The sequence below is a fragment of the Atta colombica genome, unplaced genomic scaffold (genome assembly GCF_001594045.1).
Source record: "Atta colombica isolate Treedump-2 unplaced genomic scaffold, Acol1.0 scaffold18, whole genome shotgun sequence".
NCBI lineage: Eukaryota > Metazoa > Arthropoda > Insecta > Hymenoptera > Formicidae > Atta > Atta colombica.
The window spans coordinates 672,193-693,231 of record NW_017259271.1 but is presented as its reverse complement, the minus strand read 5'-3'; the positions used below and the strand labels follow the sequence as shown (position 1 = coordinate 693,231).

At 28.1% G+C, this 21,039-nt stretch overlaps 1 protein-coding gene across 1 annotated transcript in view; it reads right to left on the bottom strand.

Moving 5' to 3' along the window:
• The window catches only part of LOC108686419, a 127,276-nt gene that overhangs the window by 81,013 nt on the left and 25,224 nt on the right, over positions 1 to 21,039 (bottom strand). The window lies entirely within an intron of this gene.

The following is a 21,039-nucleotide window of genomic DNA, read 5'->3' as shown; positions in this document are numbered from 1 at the left end:
TACGTATAAAATGATATATAATTATATATAATGTATATAAAATGTATATAAAATGTATATAAAATTACATATTATATAATTTTATATAATTGGGAGTACAAATAAGTTTCCGCCGTTTGCAAAAGACAGCGCCACTAATAAACTATAGTTAAAATTGATGTAAAACGACATATCGTAAGATTGGACATCTGGCAACACCATAACTTGAAATATTAGCGATTTTGTATCAGCATCATATATTTTTTTTTGTACGAAAATGTCGAGTTTTGAGCCGAATAAGCGTCATTTGCGGAAACTTTTGATTTACTTCTTTAATTTGAAGAAATCTCTGCAACTGAGGCTCATAGATTGCTTGTAGAAGCATATGGTGATGCTGTCTTAAGTGAGAGAAGTTGTTGTGAATAGTTTCAAAAGTTTAAGAACGGTGAATTTGACGTCGAAGACAAAGAACGTAGTGGAAGGCCGAAAGTATACGAAGACGTGGAATTGGAAGCATTATTGGATGAAGATTCGTGCCAAATGCAAAAAGAACTTGCACTTACATTAGGAGTGACTTAACAAACAATTTCATATCGTTTTGAAATCATTGGAAATGATTCAAAAGCAAGGGAATTGTGTTCCATATGAACTGAAGCCGAGAAACGTTGAACGCCGATTTTTCACATGTAAAATGCTACTTGCCATGCATAAACGAAAGAGTTTTTGCATCGTATAGTCATTGGTGATGAAAATTGGATCCAGTACAATAATCCAAAGAAGAGGAAATCATGGGAACCATCTGGCCATGCTTCAACATCAACTGCCAAGCCGAATATTCATGAAAAAAAACTCATGTTGTGTATTTGGTGAGATCAGCTTGGTGTATGAGTTGCTCAAACCGAACGAGACCATTACTGGAGCTTTCTACCGAACATAATTGATGAAATTGAGCCGAGCATTCAAGGAAAAACGCGCCCACTACTACTCTAGGGATGACCAAATTATTCTCCTGCATGATAATGCTCGACCACATGTTGCGGCGCCGGTCAAAACCTACTTAGAAACACTCAAATGGGAAGTTCTATCCCACCCGCCGTATTCTCCAGATATTGCTCCTTCTGATTACCACTTGTTCCGATCGATGACGCATGGTCTGTCTGAGCAGCACTTCACATCATATGAAGATATAAAAAATTATATCGATGATTGGATAAAAGATGAAGCGTTCTTCCGACGCGGAAGATCTATCCATATGCTATCAGAAAGATGAAGGGAAAAAGTGGCTAGCGATGGCCATTACTTTGAATAAAACATTACGTATCATTCTTTCACAATAAATACTTAATTTTTGATAAAAACGGCGGAAACTTATTTGTATTCAATATATAAAATATATAAAATATCTTTCTGGGTGTATTTTTAAAGCAGTGAATTTGTATAATTCAAGCAGAACGTGTACATAGAGCTATATCGAATCGAGACAGATATCTTAAATATCAAACTTTAACTTAATAACTCAATTTACGAAGCCGACTGTCACGTTTTTTTTTGTCAGATTCTTTCGTTTTGACTGAAAACGAAATGATCTAACATCAAATGAAGACGAAAAGAGTACATTTTTATTAAGATTTTAGAAGGGAACCGTATTTTAAATAATTATTATTTTTTTTTAAACAAAGAATTTTTTAAGCAGAAAATTTGTTTTTGAAAGAAAGAGAATTTGTATAATTGAAGCAAAAAATTTTCACTTACAAAAATTTAAAAATACTTTTTAAAAATTATAGAATGAGAAATTTCAGAATATTTCAGAATTTATTTATATAAAAAATTTTGAGAGAAGATGTAACTTTCCGAATATTTGTATAGTCCGAATATTTCATGTTTCTCTATATCACCAATGTGACAGATTTCATAACATTATTTATCAACTTTAATAATTAATATTTCTATTCGTGGGATACAGCGACCCTTTTTTTGCCAGATTCATTTATTTTATAAAAACACATCGAATCCCAGGTGAAAATTTTTCTCATAATTTTTATACGAATTGGAAATTTTTTAAAAATACTCAGAAATATTCGGTAAGTTTACATCTTCTCTCAAAATTTTTTATACAAGTAAATTCTGAAATATTCTGAAATTTCTCATTCTAAAAATGTAAATAAAAAATTTCTAAAAATTTTTTAAATTTTATAAAATTTTATCAGAAATTATACTTACAAAAAAATCTTAAAAATTTTACGATATTTCATAATTAATATGTATGAAAAATTCTGAGAAAAAAATGTAGATTTTTCTGAGAAATGTTCCGTTTCGTATAAAAAAATGTAAAAAAGTTATAAAATTATTGAGAAATTCTGAAAAATTATATAGAAATTCTGAAAAATTATATGAAAAGTTCTATGAAAAATTTTCACCAAGGATGAGATTAATTTTATCAAGAAATGAGGCTTCTAAACTCAATAATTATCGAATGAAATTATATACTATATTTGTTAACTAAACTAAGAAATGATTATGAAAAAGCGATTTGTCGATATTTATTTGCTTATAATTTATTACAAAAAGGAAGGAGATCGAATGAAAACAAAATTATACGCTGGTATTTGTCTAAGTTACAAAATGACAATGACAAAGATTTAAAGGATCTTGACTTCATTGATTTGTAATTCAATACATAGCAAAAGGAGAGCAATAAAACGCAATAAAATTATATATTATATTTGTTAACTAAACTAAGAAATGATAATGAAAATGATTTATTGGTCATTAGTTTATGACCTAATGCATAACAAAAGGAAATCGAACGGAAACAAAATTATACATTAGATACAGATTTATTAACTAAGCTTGAAGATAATAATCTATTCGACATCGATCTCCATTTGTTTTTTTATAATTTATCCATTTTTAAAACTTAATATTTAATTTGACAAAAGGAGATTACATAGAAATGAAATTATATTATTTATTATTAAGCCAGAAAACGATAATAAAAAAGCGATTTATTAGTCATCTCTATTTGTTTATATAAAATTGTACATTATATTTGTTAATTAAGCGAGGAATTATAGTGAAAATATTGGTTATGGATCTCTATTTGTTTATAACTTAATACAAAACAAAAAGAGATTGAAAAAACAAAATTATACGCTCCCGGTAAAAAATTTTTCATGCATGAGCATGTATAAACATATATAAATTCATAAACATATATGAAATTATAATACAGCAGATAGAGTGGACTAAATTGAATCGACAAGTTTTCTCCCATTTGCAGTTTGCACAATAGTTAACGAACTCTACCTGCTCAGGACATGTGGGGCTGAAATTTGATACCACTCTGTATAATGAAATATGTCCATACACATGTTTATACATCTTTTTTTCTTTTGTAAAATTACATTTTAGTATATATAATAAATTTGTTAATTAAGAAAGGAACTGATCACTGATAAGAAAGGAATTACTCACATTTTTTGTCCGTAGAACCGAATATTTTCATTCAAATCAAATTTTTATTTATTATTTAAATAATAAATGTTTAAATAAATTATGTGGTTTTTCAGATTTATTATGCGACCTCTGAAACCCTGAAAAATCTCAAAAAATATAAGTTTTACAGAAAAATATTTCAAAAAGTTGTAGGATTTAAAAAGTCTATTTAATAGTCTCATCAGTTTGATCCTGGCTGGCGTCGTTGAGGTCAAAGTCTTGAATTTTTTAAATGGAATACCCTATTTTTTATTGCATATTCTTATAGTTCTTCTCAATATCTTTTTAAGCTCTATAACTTTATTCATTTTGGATCAGCCGTTTCAAAGTTATTGTTGAGTATTTTACAGTAAGAAGTAATAGATACCCAAAGACAAGATCGGAATAAGGCAACTAAGAATAATCTAAGCTCTTAGATTATCCTTCGATTTTAGTTGACTGGATCATATTCATTCTCAGTTGTTTTCACAGCTACTCACTCTCAGTTGTTTTCATGGCTACTTATTATTAGTTGCTTTTAAAATGCTGCACCTTACGTGACTTTCTGAACGTGAACGAATATCTCTTTTGAGGATGGGGAGACAGACTAAGGTCATACAATGATGTAAAGCTCTTCAATGCAACATTTTGGAATGAAAATACAAGTATCTCGAAATCTATGATTCACAAAACTATCAAACGTTTCGAAGAAATTGTGGTGGTGTTAAAAATCATCCAAAAACAGGCAGACCAGCAATAGTAATAAATCCCGAAAAGTCATTGAATGTTTTGCTCTTTTGTGGAGAATCCACATATTTCTCGCAGAACAGCTCAAGAACATCAAATAGATCAGAAGACGGTAAAATATAAAAACAGAATAAGTTCCATCCATATAAAATTTATCTAGTGCAAGAGCTAAATGAAGACGATTTTGATCGACGTCTAGAGTTTTGTGAATTAATGATGAAAAAAATAGATGCAGAATCTGATTTTGTTTACAACATTGTTTTTTTAGACGAAGCAACTTAACGGTAATGTCAATCGACATAATTGTAGATTTTGATCGGATATAAATCCTCATTAGGCACTGGAATTTCATATTCAATATCAGCAAAAAATAAACGTTTGGACAGGCATCTTAAACAATATTTTGATAGGTCCATTTTTTTATTGAAGGGAATTTAAATGCTATATAAATGCTATATACGAGGATATGTTGAGAAATCAAATAGTTCCTGCGAAAAGGGCCATAGTTGATGAAAATATTGAGAACACTTGGTTCCAACAGGATGGTACTGAGCCACATTATAAAAGAAATGTTCGTTATTATTTAAACAAAGTCTTCGTTGAACGATGGATAGGGAGGAGAGGTCTAATTGAGTGGCTCGATCGCTAGATCTTTCACCTCTCGATTATTTTCTATGGGGCCTGAAAAGTAAAGTTTATACAACAAAACTACAAAATATATATGATTTTACGTCATCGAATCCTTGATGAAGCTGCTCATTCCCAGGGATTACATCAGGAACGCTGTTTCAGAATTTTTCAATCGGCTAGCACACTGTCAAACTGTGTGGTGAACATTTTGAAAATGTATTATAAATTTTTATTATAAATTTAAAGATTATCCTCCGACTTTGCCTTAGTTGGCTGAATCATCCTCCGATTTTGCCTTAGTTGGCTGGATCATATTCCGACTTTGTCTTCGGGTGTCTATTACTTCTTATTATAAAATAACTTTGAAACGGCTGACCCAAAATGAATAAAAGTATAGTGCTTTGAAAAGGTATTGAAAAGGACTATAAGAATATGCAATAAAAAAGGATTCCACTTAAAAATTCAAGGTGACTTTGACTTGACCTCAATAATGCCAGCCAGGGTCCAACTGATGAGACTATTGAATAGACTTTTTAAATCCTACAACTTTTATTTGAAACATTTTTCTGTAAAACTTATATTTTTTGAGATTTTTTAGGGTTTCCTTACTTTTTCCTCGCCCTGTATATGGGGACACCATCGCATCGTAGCACTTATATTTCTGTTTGCTGACAATATATAAATATTAATCAAAACTACTTAATAATTTAAAAAGTTATATTACAAGTAGGTTTTGAGACCTTTACATCTCAGAAAGATTAAGAGGTCCTTGAATATATAAAATATTCGGCCATGTGTAAAAGTATTAGCCACTTATAATTTTCTCTTTTACGATAAGTTTATATCTTTTCGTAAAATGTGAGAAAAATTGTAAGTACCTAATACTTTTGTATATGGTTGCACATGATTAAATATATAGTTATTTCGTGTATACGATATAGAAATTGGAAAGTTGTATACTACATCTGATTTATAGTTTTATTTCTGATCCTTATATTAACACGCAATTTAAATCTCGATCGGTTTTGAGAACAAAACTACAACAGCCCACATAGAAAAAATTGAATTTTATTGAGAACTATTGAAAAATAATTATTTAGGACTATTCAGAAAACTATTTATATTATGTAATATTATGGGACATTATCTTTCTCTACTATTGGAAATACGAATAGTTTATTACTGAAGCGAATAGTAATTACAGGCATTTACCATTCATTACTGTAACACATGATAAATGTCTGCAATTATTATTCGTTTTAATAGTAAATGTTATGATTCTAATAATAAACAAATAGTAAATGCTTAAATAGTTATTATTTGCTTCAATAGTTATAAATAGTAATATCCCATAATACTATATGTACATAGTTCCTTAAATAGTTCTGAATATTATTCTTAGTAATCCAAGAAACTACTAACTATTGAAATTTATTGTGAAATATAACTATTCAGAACTATTCAGAGAACTATGTAATGTCATGTAGTATTATGGGACATCACTATTCATTATTGTTGGATCAAATAAGTAACTATTTATCTATTTACTTATTCATTATTATTGACAATGAGTATTATTGAGGCGAATAGTAACTATATGGGAATATTTACCTTTCATTATTACGAAAAAATCATAAATAGTTTACTTTTGGAACAAGTAGTAAGTACATTTTAGCGATTTTCATGAAAATTTAGTAGTATTAGGTGCGCCAATTCGCGAATATCCTGAGTAGTGACCATTTCACGTATTTTTTAAAAATAATATTTTAGTTAGTGGGCTACGGATATTTTTTATTAACGATTATAACAGTTATTGTTACTTCAAAATAACCGATTATGCAGTGTGTCGAAAATAAGTTTGGTTACTATTAGTAAAAATAGTAAAGTTGGCAGCAGTGAAAATCACTGGCACTGCGTTTCTTTTCTTTCACCAGTAATGCCAATAAAACGTGATAAGATAAAACGAAGAGAGGTCTCATATAATCCGAAAGATAATTTTGAAAAAAATTATTTATTTATTTGGATCATTTGGTTAAGTTATCATTTGGTTAAGTTATCATAAGTCATTTTGATTAAGTTAATAAAAAGCAATCAGCAATAATTATGGAAGATATAAGAATGGAGAAGTACATTAATCGATTTAATTATTTGTTATTGTTATTTATTTTGTCCATAGTTTTAATAGTGATTAGTCCGAATGTTGTTAGGATTTTAATTGGATGAGATGGATTAGGGATGGTATCGTATTGTTTAGTAATATATTTTGCTTGGCAATATTATTTTCGAATCTTCTACTAATGCTTCTTCAAGTGAGCGATGACGACGAGTTATTTGATGTAGTAAATTATAACAGAAATAAAAGAAGAATGCCAAAAATTAGAAATTATGTGGAGCATGTTGTTGCACTTTACACAGATGTCGAATTTAAATCACGTTTTAAGTTAGTGTATATACATATATTATATTTAAACACACAAATATTGCATATTAAATATATACATATTACTGCACAATATTTGTGTTAATAGTAATGATATATATCTGATTACAGGTGTAATCCATTTGACGCTACAAATGCTTCGAAATTTTTGACCATTCAGAAGAAAGAATTTTACTAATTGATCAATCAAAAAATGCTTCGAAGCATTTATAACATCAAATGGGCCTATTACAGATTGAAACATGATACCTTCTATTTTTTAATTTACTTAATTATAATATTTACTTAATTGGACCAAAACTAGGTAACAATCCAATCAAAGGAAGAGAACAAATTAATATCGTTAAACAAATTAATTACTATTTATGTATTAGCAACACCAAATTCGTTTCGCTCTATAAGTGAACGATTTAATGTATCTAAATCAAATGCATGTTTACACGCATTATTACAATTGCATTATTATGTGCATGATTTATTACGAAGAGAGTAATTGGAGTAATATATAGTATATAAAAATCTGTTTATTAAATGGCCTACCTACAAAGAAGCTGAAAATACTTGGACAAATATTCAGACATTATATGGATTTCCTAAAATTTTGGATTATTACTGATGGAATGCATATAAACATTCCCCGATCAAAAAGAGGCCAATAGTTATATAAATAGAAAAGGCAGATTTTCTATACAATTTCAATTAAAAATCAATACTTTTTGTTGTGTTTTTCTATCAAGACTATCAAGAGTAATAAATACTTTTTACAGAGATTGATGTGTTTTAATTAAACAATTAGTAAACTTTATTATATTCAATAAATTGTGTTTTTCAGGTAATATTAGGTGTAGGAAAAAGTTCGTGGCGTTTTTTTAATGCCATCTAACGGGAAAAACGCCACGAACTTTTTCCCACACCTAATATGTAAAAGTGATTTATCATTTATTCATATATTTGTTGGAATGCCAGGATGTGTCCATGATATGCGAATGTTTCTTTTTTATTTTGGAATTCAACGATAATGCACTCCAAAGTATTTTCCTGGCAATAGCCATTTATTAGGCGATGAAGCAAACAATATCCAAAATAACATTATGGTGTCATTTTATGATAATGGTCATTTAACTAGAGAACAAAGAAAATTTAATCATTGTTTGTCATCTGCTCGAATAATTGTTGAAAGATTAATAGCTATTAAAAGACGATGAAGATATTTATTAAATAAATTATTTATGACAAAAACAAAGGACTCCGCATTAAGCCTGTATGAAATTGAGTCTCGGTGAAATCAAATGGTTTTTTCATATGTTATAGCTTATGCTAAACAAAACATAGTTTTAACGCAAAAAAATGAACAATTTTTGTGTTTAATTCACTTACAGTCGCTGACATCTCACCATAAAATACTCAATAACTTCTAAACAGCTGACCTAAAATGGATAAAATTATAATGTTTTGAAAAGGTCTCAGCAAGAATTAGAAAAAAAAAATAAGAAAATAAAAGAAAAGAAGGATCTCTCTTAAAAAATTCATGAAAATTGTTCATTATTTTGCGCTAAAACTTATATGTTTTGTTTAGCAGATCCGCTATATGAGAAAATCATTTGATTTCACCGGGACCAATTTCATATAGGATTAGTGCGGGATCCTTTAATTTCTTACTACATAATTACTTGTTGCATATTACGGGTATTCCGAACCGGATTAGCTTAGCTTATTTTTTTCCCTAGATGCTGGCAGCTCTGTAATTAAACCGAGAAGTGTTTCGAATCCGTCGGCTGTCATAACTTGTAACCAATAGAAGCAGTAGCTGAGTTTGACGGTCGATGAGTTCGGAACACTTCTCGATTTAGATACGGAACTGCCAATATCTAAAGGAAAAAATAAGCTAAGCTAATCCAGTTCGAAATACATCCTATATAACATGTGTTTATTATGAAATGATTATATTAAAATTCCTATTATTGTTCCTGAAGTACTGCATGAAATAAAACCGCTAGGTATCACTAATGAATTGAAAAAAGAAGGAAATATAAAACGAAATAGATTGAAAATAATTGCTGATTTTGAAAGAATTAATTAAAATTTATAAATACAAAACAATGAGGTACTGTATTTTATATTTATTTTTGTATAACAGTAAATAAAATAAGTTTTTAGAATAGTGAATAAAATGTGTGTGTTAATATACAATTTTATTTCTATATCTTTTATTTTGAATTTAAATAAAATTATAATTTATTAAAGAAAATATAAATATAAAGGAGTTAAGAACAAAAGCTGCTAATATTTAATAATATTTGTTATAAAATACAACATATGTTTCGACCAAATTAAGTCATTCTCAATGTTGATAAAATAAATATTAAAACGGTTACAAAAGTTTCCTAAGAATACATACTACTTTGTTAAACGAATAATTAAACGAATTTTAATTCAATTAAAAATATGCACTACATTTTAAAATTATATTTTAATTATATCGTTAAGATGATATAACTTAAAAATCTATTAAATAAAATCTATTAATTTAATCTAATCGAATGAATCAAATAAATAAATAATTTCATTCAAAATTGTCTTTCGGATTATTCGGGACTTCTCTTCGTTTTATTTTATCACGTTTTTCTACCATTACTGGTGGAAGAAGAGAAACGCAGCACTTTTCACTGCTGCCAATTTTATTAATTTTATTGATAGTAACCAAACTTATTTTTTAACACACTGTTAAACAATAATTATCGGTTATATAATTGGTTATTTTTTTATACCCTATATCCTAGTATTTTATAATATCTTATATCAGTAATCACATTTTTTAATTATTTCTTATTATTTAAGTCATTTAAGAAATCTATTTCGAAATATTATTTATTATTTACAAAATATTTGTGCAAACATAAATATAAAGTGTTAAATTTTATGCACAAAGATCGATGTCAACTTGGTAATGAGTAAGGCCAATATTACTTGCATCCTTTCAATACATAGTCACTTTTCAGAACTATTCATCAATAGTTGTAGTTACTATTTAAATACTGTTCAATTATGTAATCGCGAATAGTCATTTTTTAGAATACTTTTTCAGACTACAAATTATATTTGCCAATAGTTCTTGTTATTATTTAATTATTATTCATGCATTTAGTCGCTAACAATTACTATTCAAATAACTATAGAAATTAAATAGTAACCATAGAAATCTGAATAATACACAATAGTTCTCAATAGTTCCTTTCTATATGGGAGAATTAATACTTTGGAAACATTTGTATCATAACTTAAGTATTCTTATGTCGAATGTGTTCGGCATTTAGATTGCGCGCGAGTTGATGAGATAAGACATCGGCATTACCAACGTACTTTATGACTCTTTAAGCTCTTATTTCAGCTTTTTAAATTTTAAATTGAAATCGGCCGAAATCTTGCCAAATCTTGATATAAGACATTGTTCATATCAAATCTGATCATTATGGTACTAGCAGCGCAATCTAGTAACGACAAGAATTATATACAAGACTCAAATCATGCAAGTAACATAAACATGTCCCCAAACCGTGCATAAACTATTGACACAAGGATATTTTCAGCCATGATCTTAAAGTATATAAATGTCTCCAAAATATTGCATTTGATTTAAATTTTGTTTCCAAAGCATGCACATTACACAAAGTTGTCAGCGTTACATAAAAAAATAACGAAGTTACTGATTTCGTTATCGTTTTTAGTAACGAATGAGTAACGAAATTACTTTTCTTAGTGAATAACAATAACAATAAGTAAATAACAAGGGAAATTTTATAACTGTCCGGAATCGATTGATTCTCCATGAAATATGTCGTAAAACACGAAAATCTAAGAGATATGTATTTTTATTACGTACGCTAACTCATATTTAAGGAGTGAAATATCCTTTTGAAAAAAAACGGTATTTTTCTTTCGAGACAAATATTGTATAAAAGGAAGTATAAACGATAGAAAAAAATTTTTTAATATTTTTTTGTTTAACAAAATACCTCTACCATCCGTAATTTTCTTAAATTTTCAATTATTTTTACCAAATTAAAGATTATTCTTTTAAATTCAGTCATGTATAATAAAATTACATTACGACATATTATTTTCGAGAATTAATTATTAACGCTTCCTTATATACGCTATCCATGCTCATACAATGCAAAATAATTGTCGTCAAAATGATAAAATACATAAATCAACGAATAAGGAAATTGACATGATTGATTTTTGTAACATTACAAATTATAAATAATGTTAAGAGTTATAATAATTTTTATTATTTCTCCTTGTGAGTAAAACTTTTTTATTCATTTCTGTACATTATTTCCATATAATATCTTAAGATTATTCTCTTAATGTTATTTTCAGTTTTATGCTTTAATCTTATTTACTTGTCGTTTACTTGTCATAATAATTTCAAAACGTATATATTATACTTAGTAATAAAATGATTTCTAAATATTTATACACATTTAATAAATTTATATTTTTCGTTTACTCATTATACTCATTACAATAATAATACTCGATGAAAAAATGTTTTAAACATAATGACTTCTTGCACCTTTTACTACAATTATATTATTGCAATCTTCGATATTACATGGTGTTTGTCAAAACTAAATTCTACTGGATTTTCAAATTCTTCTGGTCTTTTGTTTGTATAATTACTTTTAAACGAATATTTAAATAAGTTGTGATATCGCGGGGATGACAATTGATTATATATCAGAGATTGTAATTTTATTATATTATTTCATTCATGTAAATTTATATTATTTTCTAATAATAAAACAGTATTTGAAAATCTTTTAGCAAAATTTTTCCAAATTCTAAATCCATAAAAATCTAACGATTGTATTTTCCCTATAGTGCCTTTCTATATAATCATAATAGTATTATGTTTTCCTGCAGATGTTAAATCTGAAATAATATTAGGACAATCCATAAATCGATAAGAAGAACGCTATTAGAAACAATGTTTGAAAAATAAATTTCTTCTAATCACTTTTTAAAATGGTTTGTAAGAGATATAAATGTTGAATTAATAATACAATATAAAATATATCACAGAAATAAAACTTATAATTTCATTATATTATTCCGTTTATGTAAATTTATATTTACATTTTAATAGTAAAACAGTATCTGAAAATGTATTGTTAAAGGAAATTTATTTAATGACCTGAAATCATTTTAGATTCCGATGCTTTTACAATAACATTGATTGATGTAAATAAGGTTTCTTATATTCTTGATTTAAATATATCATTAGTTTTTTTCAATACAATAAATAAAGGTAACAGCAAATTTCCATTACACGATATTATTGGTTGTATTATATGATGTATGAGTTGTTAATGATATAGATTGCACACAGCACACTCTACTTTCTTTACTCCTTCATTAGACAATGATCTTCCAGTATGAATTTCCAATTGGAAATCATTTTGATCAAAATTAAAAATATTTTCAGATCCGAATTGTTCGATAAGTGGTTTCACTGTTTTCAGAAAATCATCAGCTGTATTTTACAACTCAACGGAATCTTCTATTATTCTTCTAGTTACAAATTTCGTAATTTTTCTCGAAACAATTCGGTGGAACTTTTCAAATGTTGATACCCAACTGTGAAATGCTTTAAATATATATATATATATATTGTAGGATAAATATATATATTGTAGGATTTAAATTTCCTATTTTTTCTTGTAAAATTTGTAAAGTCTATCTTTGTAGATCGATATCATAAATTATGAATTCTGATTCAACAGCTGTAGTAAATTTATCATGTATAAATTTGGAAATGTAAGATAATTTTTCTGTACGATATTTCCATTTGATATAATAATTGTTCTTCCCATCGTCTTAATTAACGTTCAGATGAAACTCTTTTAAATTTATTTTGCACTGATTTTAGCAGACGATTCCTTTTATTTTTGTTTTTTTCATTAATGTCCCAATTCCGCCAATACTCAACAGCTCATCTGTTATAAGAATTGTCAAAGTCTGCGTCATCATTTGAATATTGAGGATGAGAATTTAATTTATCTTTACTCTATATATCTTCTTCATCATCTTCAATTATTTCAGAGTTATGTAGTTTATAAAGTTCTTGATCGAGATAGGTTTATTCTGTTACTTCCAACCTATTATAGTGAAAAATGCTATCCAGTAATAATTTTTATATATTTTCTTTTAATTCTATTTCTGCTTCCATTACTGGTGTTTCTGTTAGATAACTAGTGTTTCTGTTGAACTTATAGAACTAATAAAAGTCTAATAATATTAAGATTGATAATCATTTCCAAAGATTAAACTTTGTTTCGAATCATAATATAAAAAACAATTTAACAAATTGCACAAATATGATTATGACAAAACTATTGCACTGATTAACTGTACGTAAAACTGCTATGAGAATATTGTTATATACTGTCCATTTGTTATACAATATTTATACAATATTTATTTGTTGTATTTGATTGTACATAAACTTATATCATAAATTACCGCCCAGTTATTATCTAATCACTTATTATCAATGGGCGCATTCAGCAGTAAAGAGCGCTACGGAACTATTCGGTGAATGACATACTTTCCGCATCGCTCCTTCAACATGCTACGAGAGCGGACGTCATTCTATTGAGTGGAAATTTTTTTTCGTAAACTTCGATTCGATATCCTCGTTCAGTCAAGTCACAGACTACTAGGCATTTATAACTGTATCAAGATCAAGCATTTCAATAAATTTCAGGCTATCCATGTCTTCTCCAAGTAGTTTCAATGAACTATACTCCTTCTACTCTGTGTCTACATTCGAATGCAAGATCTTCGCCATTGTCTAATCCGATTGCTGTTGATTTATTTATAGAATTAAATATCGTCAATAATAGTAATTCTAATTGCACGTTAGAAAATGAATATTTAAACGATAGGCCGAGTTCAGCAGAAGTCAAAGTTTACAATGTGTTTACAATGTGTGTTTACAATATAATTTCTTTTTTCAACTGCTTCTCGAACCACAGATAGATCTTTAGATGTTTTCAGTTCAGATGTTCCAGTTGGAACAATGAGATATATGAAAAGATGTTTTAAGTAAAATTTGTAATTTTTTACATGTGACGTATTCTTCAGACGTGATATTTTCTAACAATTCAATGTAATTTTTTCAATGCAACAATTTTTTAAAAATTTATTGTTTAAAGATATCAATCTTATACAATAATTTTATTATAAAAGAATTGATTTAGAATAAAAATGTTTTTAATTTTTATTCATGGAAGAAATTAAATATCAAAGAAATAATAATAGGGTTAATATGTATATGTGTATATATGTATATATGTATGTAAGATATATGTATATATATTTTAAAAATATATGTATTTACAAAATCTAAATACACGTGTAAAAGTTATACAAATTTTACTTAAGCCATCTTTTCATATATCTTATTGTACCAACGACAATTACGACAATTATATGAGCATGGATAATAATATGTATATGGAAGCGTTAATAATTAATTCTCGAAAATGATATGTTGTAGTGTAACTTTTTATTACACATGGCTGAATTTGTAGAAAAATAATCTTTAATTTGATAAAACAAATTGAAAATTTAAAAAAATTACAGGTAGTAGAGTATTTTGTTAAACAAAAAAATAAAAAAAATTTGTTTTTTTTATAACTTTAAAGTACTCTTGAAACCGTACAATTTTCGTTAAAAAAATTTTTTTCTTTTATATTTCCGACGATATTCAGCTCGAAAGAAAAATACGTTTTTTTTCAAAGGGGTGTTTCCCTTTAAACATGAGCGCGCATATAAAAAAATATATATCTCTTAGATTTTCGTGTTTTACAACATATTTCATGGAGAATCAATCGGTTCCGGACAGTTGTAAAACTTCTCTTGTAAGTTACAATTTTTAGGAACTAACAACGAAATTTTACGTTATTTTTTTCATTATTCCGTTGATTAGAGTTATTTCACTAAAGATGTTCACGTTTTGATGGAAAAGCAGGAAGTGGAGAAGCAGTGGCCAGAATTCGCTAGTAATTTTTTAGTACGAAAAACCGAAATTATTGATATTGTCTAACAGACAGACATATTGAACAATTACCTATCATTAAACAAAAATTGAAGATTCAGCAATACAAATTAATTATAATACAAATTAATATTTAAAGTTAATGTATATATGCTGGTGTAAATTAAAATATCATAATAAAGAACTAATAAAATATAAAATAAAACAAAAATATAAATTAAAAAACGATTTGTTCTTATGTTTTTATGTAATTTACATAAATGCAATCATTTTTGAAAAATAACGAAAAAAATAACGATTTTCCATTATTTTAAGTAACATTAATGTGTTACTTTTTAGAATTGATAACGAATAACGAATTACTTTTTACGGTAACTGTAACGTGTTACTAAAAAAGAGTAATTTAAACAACCCTGCATGTATACACATATATACAGGATGTCTATTTTAAATGATCCAGCCCAATATCTCAAAAACTAAATTCAGACAAAAATGTTTCCGATAAAAATTGTTTGGATCAAAGAAGGACATAAGATGGTTTTATTAGGTATGGGAAAAAATTCGAGGCGTTTTTTTAATATCATCTAACGGGAAAAATCATAATAATATCATTGATTTTATCTTGAATAGTCCTCTGAAGATTACGTGAAGATCACCTTTAATTTTTTAAATAAAACTCCCTATTTTTCATTACATATTCTAACAGCTCGAGAACTTTCCAAAATACTATAACTAAGTTACTTTTCGTTCAGTATTTGTTAAATTATAAGGCAAGATCGGGAATGATTCAGCCGATTAAGGCAAGATCGGAACTGATCCGGCCGGATTAATCCAAGATCGCGCGGGACTGATCCGGCCAATTTACTCTATGTCAGAATCTAATTTTCATGTGAAAGGATTATAATCTTAATAGGATAACTCTGGTATATATGCTACATCTATCTATCTATAAGAACTTAATTTATTAAGTATTAGGTGGGAAAAAGTTCGTGGCGTTTTTCCCGTTAGATAGCATTAAAAAAACGCTATGAACTTTTTCCTATATCTAATATTATTTACTATGTTTTTAGTAAACGAACTACATCAGTAAAAACTTTGTACCGTTGTCTATTATGAAAAAAATAGATATTATAAATCCAAAATACTTATTTTTTATATTAAACTTTTTGAAACCCTTGCATTTTTACTATTGTATATAGCCTATAGGGATATATGGCTACGCATAGAAGGAGGGGAGTTATGTACGGCTTATGAAAACTTTACAAATAATAAGATGTATAATGACACAATAACTTATAAAATTTAATAACTTATAATATTTAATAAAGTTTTACTAAGAAATAAGAAAAAATGGTAAATATGTATGAAGTAATAATTACAATCTTTCTACATATGTTACGAATGTTATGACATGAAATACATATTTCATATATAATGCGTTTATTGCATTTAGTGCACTGAATTCAATCTGCGCACTTTGTATGTTTTGGGCATAAATCCCGCTCGCTAAAAATGCCGTATATTCTAAACAAGTGGTATATACAAGACAACAAACTAAACAAAGAATACGAAACAATAATGTACTATTTTGCTACACATGCTTTACTATTCCACTACACGTATGTATCATGAAACCACTAAGTTTTTTACACGCCCTACAGTAATCATTTTATGTAGATTATAATTTATGATGGCATTATTTATTACAATGACAAATCGATTCAACTCACAATAATTTCATTAATATTAACAGTAAGAAGCTGAAATCATAACATAATACTAATATAACATAAAGACATGTAACAGAGTAGTTGCGGTAAAATTACCCCCACTTCTATTTCTTCTGACTTCTACGACAAATCCGAGCGCAGAGTATTTGCCGGAATTACCTTAAGTGTTTAAATATCTCTTCATTATTATCCACATAATCGAATTCGACATTCAAAACTGTCAACTGTTGATAAAAATACATTTCTTGGAATGCTATGGCAGGCAAAAGTTATACGCTCCATTATATTCTCTCTTGTTGTGGGTGTTTGAGTATATAAAGTTTTTCAAGTATCCCCATAAAAAGAAATCTGAACTTGATAAATTTGGAGATCTAGGGACAGTATGACACTGGTCTACCGCGTCTTATCCATCTACCTGAGAATGTGAGATCTAAACTCTTTTACTCCAGTGCGCACCATCCTGTTGAAAGACATACGTTGTCTTGTGTCCAGATCTTCAAATAATGTCGGCAATCTTTGTTGTAGAAAGTGTTGTAAATAATTATTACCATTAACATTTTCAACAGAGAAATAAGAGTCGATAAGGTTTCCATTTAATATGCCACACTGTACAATGAGGCTCCAGCGAAGTTGATGATTAATTTCTCGATATCAATATGGGTTTTAAACTGATCAATAGTGAGAATTGTCGATTTAATTGTCCAGTGAAAAAGATTTAATTGTTATGAAAAGTTGCTTTATCACTAAATAAAATAAATCTGAAAAATATTCGATCACGATTTTACATTATTTGTGCCCACCTACAAAATTCTAGTCTTTTTTGAAAATCATTGAGTGTTAATTGTTATGTCAGAATGATATGGTAAGGATAGAACTTATGAGTGGTCAAGATCTTGTGACTTGTTGATTTCAGAATACCTAATTCTCTTTCAATTTGCCTCGTTGACACGCGTGGATTAATAGCTATTATTCCCAATACGGGATACTATTGCATCATTCCTTTCTGGTACGTTAATAGAACGTCTTTGTCGTTTTTGACGTTGCCGCAACACAACATTGACACAATACAAGCCTGGGAATTGTACAATGATTTGGATGTCGTCTATGAGGAAATCGATCGACAGTATAATACCGCTGTTTGTCGATAATTATTGTAGCATTCTCCAAGTTTCAGAATATCAACAATTTCGTTCGAAATATAACTTGGCATTTTGCGTACATTAAATTACAAGATAAAATAAAAACCGAAAGATTTATTATCCTGGTTAATATTGGACGATTAAGACAAATTTAAGCGTTTACGGATCATTCTTTGCTATCAACCATGGATCAGTCCCGATTGGATGGACTGATTAAGATAGAAAATGTTGCGTGAATATAAAGGAATTGAGTAATCCTTTTGGAGGTGGTTACTCTGTTGATACGATGGAATATCGATTTCAAATTCTTAGTAACTCGTGGAAGAAAAATTGCATGAAAAGATAAACTTATTAAAAAATTATGATTACTAAAAGGGAGCAAAGGAGATGAGGATTGAGATGCAAAGGAGCGCACTATTGGCGTGAATGTATTGAGATAACAATTAGTAGATAACAGTTATGATGGATGAGTGCTCTGGGAAAAAAAAAGACGGTTAATTGATAATTTCGAAACAAGTATATTTAATCTGAAATCATTGTTATAGATCACTGATTTTGAATAATCAAATTGAAATCAAAGTTGTAACTCAAATTTTTTCAACAACGTTCGAGTTAAACAAGTAAAATTCAATTATCATAATTTTTAAATTTTATCTACAAATTTTTAGATTATAATTTTTACGTTATGTATGTAGAAATAGTTATTCAAATGACAATCCACTATATTGCAACTTTCAAGCTTATAACTTAGCAAGTATTTAACAAAAAGTAACTTAGTTATAATGTTTTGGAAAGCTCTCGAGATGAAATATAAGATTACGTATTAAGAAATAGAGTTCCAGCTTTAAAAAATTGAAGGCAACCTTCATATGATCTTCAGAAGACTTTGACTCAAGGTCAAATCAATAGCACCATCTTATGTTCGAGCCAAACAACTTTTGTTTGAATCATTTTTGTCTACTGGATTTAGTTTTCAAGATATTGAGCTGGATCTTTAAAAATGGAATACCCTGTATATACGGATATTTCAAATCATCCATACCACCTTTTTATCGCAGGATAAAATCCAATTAATTCAAGAAAGTGTTCGGACAAATGTTGTAATGTTTCTTAAATCCTGGCGCTAAGATCAGAGCAAGGTCACATCAATTTTTTTAAATGGAAAACTTCATTTTTGCATATTTTTATAACACTCTTCGAGAGCTTATAATTAAATTCATTTTTATTAAGTACTTTTTGAGCTATAAGGCTTGGAGGTTACAGTACTTCCGGCATTAGCATTGCCCAAAGTGCTCAAACAATAATTAAAACTCTTTAATGTTATTTAGGATTATGACCTAGATAATATTTGTCAAGGCCATTGGAGATTGTTTCACTTATTTTTATTTTTATGTAGAAATAAAAAATTGGGCGTTGAATTTGTCTACTTTTATTATAATTAGGTAGAGTAATACTTTTATTAGCAATTCGCTTAGCTAACAGCTCATTTCCGTTTTGAAACCGAGAAATTTAAAATAGATATTTCCATTTGATAGTGTATCGATTTACTTACTACACGCGATTTACTTATTAAAATTTTTATAGAATAGATAGAAATCACCTTGTGATTTTTCATACGAAAAATAAAAATAAGAAGAACAACTTCTAATGGCCTTGAACTTGATAAATATTAGTCAGATCATAATCCTGAATAACAGGAAGATTAAAGAGATTTTAGTCATCGTTTAGATATTTTGAACAATGCTAATGCCGGAGGTACCTTCAAGTTTCATAACTCAAACAGTACTTAATAAAAATGAATTTAATTGTTTTGGAAAGCTCTTGAGATGTGCTATAATAAGAATATGCAATAAAAAATGGGGTGTTCTGTTCTTTTTAAAAAATCAATGTGACTTTGATCTGACCTTGGCGACGTCACCCAAGGCCAAACTCATAACGCCAGGACTTTAGAAATCCTATAACTTTTATTTGAACATTTTTTTCAATTGAATCTTATCCTGCGAAAGCAAAAGGGTGATATGGATGATCTGAAACACCTATATATATACAGTGTCTCATTTTATGTAATACATCAAGATTTCTCGAAAATTATGATAGATACGGAAAAATGTTTCAAACAAAAGTTGTATAGTTCGGAAAGGGACATAAGAATCATTGAGTTGACCTTGGATGGTCGCCAATGTCAAGTTAAGGTCACATCGATTTTTTTTAATGTATCCTATTTTTGATGACAGAATCTAATAGTCGATGTTAAAAGCTTTTCAAAATACTGTAATAAAATTATTTTTCATAAAATACTTTTCGAGTTACAAGGTTTGCAAGTTACAGTACCACTGGCATTACGCAAGGAGTTCGACCGACAGTTAAAATCTCTTGAATGTTTGGGATCATATCCTGGATAATATTTATCAAGATGAAGGACATTGGAAATTATTTCTCTTATTTTCATTTTTGCACTAAAAATTCATTTTTATGTAAAAATGAAAATAAAAGGTACAACTTCCATTAATTTTAATTTTGATAAATAATTTTGATAAATATTCAGGACATGATCCGTTCGGTCGGACACATTGGGTAATGCTAATGCCGGTACTGTAATTTTCAAGCATCATAATTCAAAAAGTACTTTTTTCAATAAAAAATTTTCTTATAGCGTTTTGTAAAGTTCTTGACATCAGCTATTAGATTCTGCCATCAAAAATAGGATGTTCTATTAAAAAAAAAATCAATGTAATCTTGACTTGATCTTGGCGACACCCTAAGGTCAAATCAATAATACCTTCTTATATCTCTCTCCAAATCATACAACTTTTGTTTGAAATATTTTTTCGT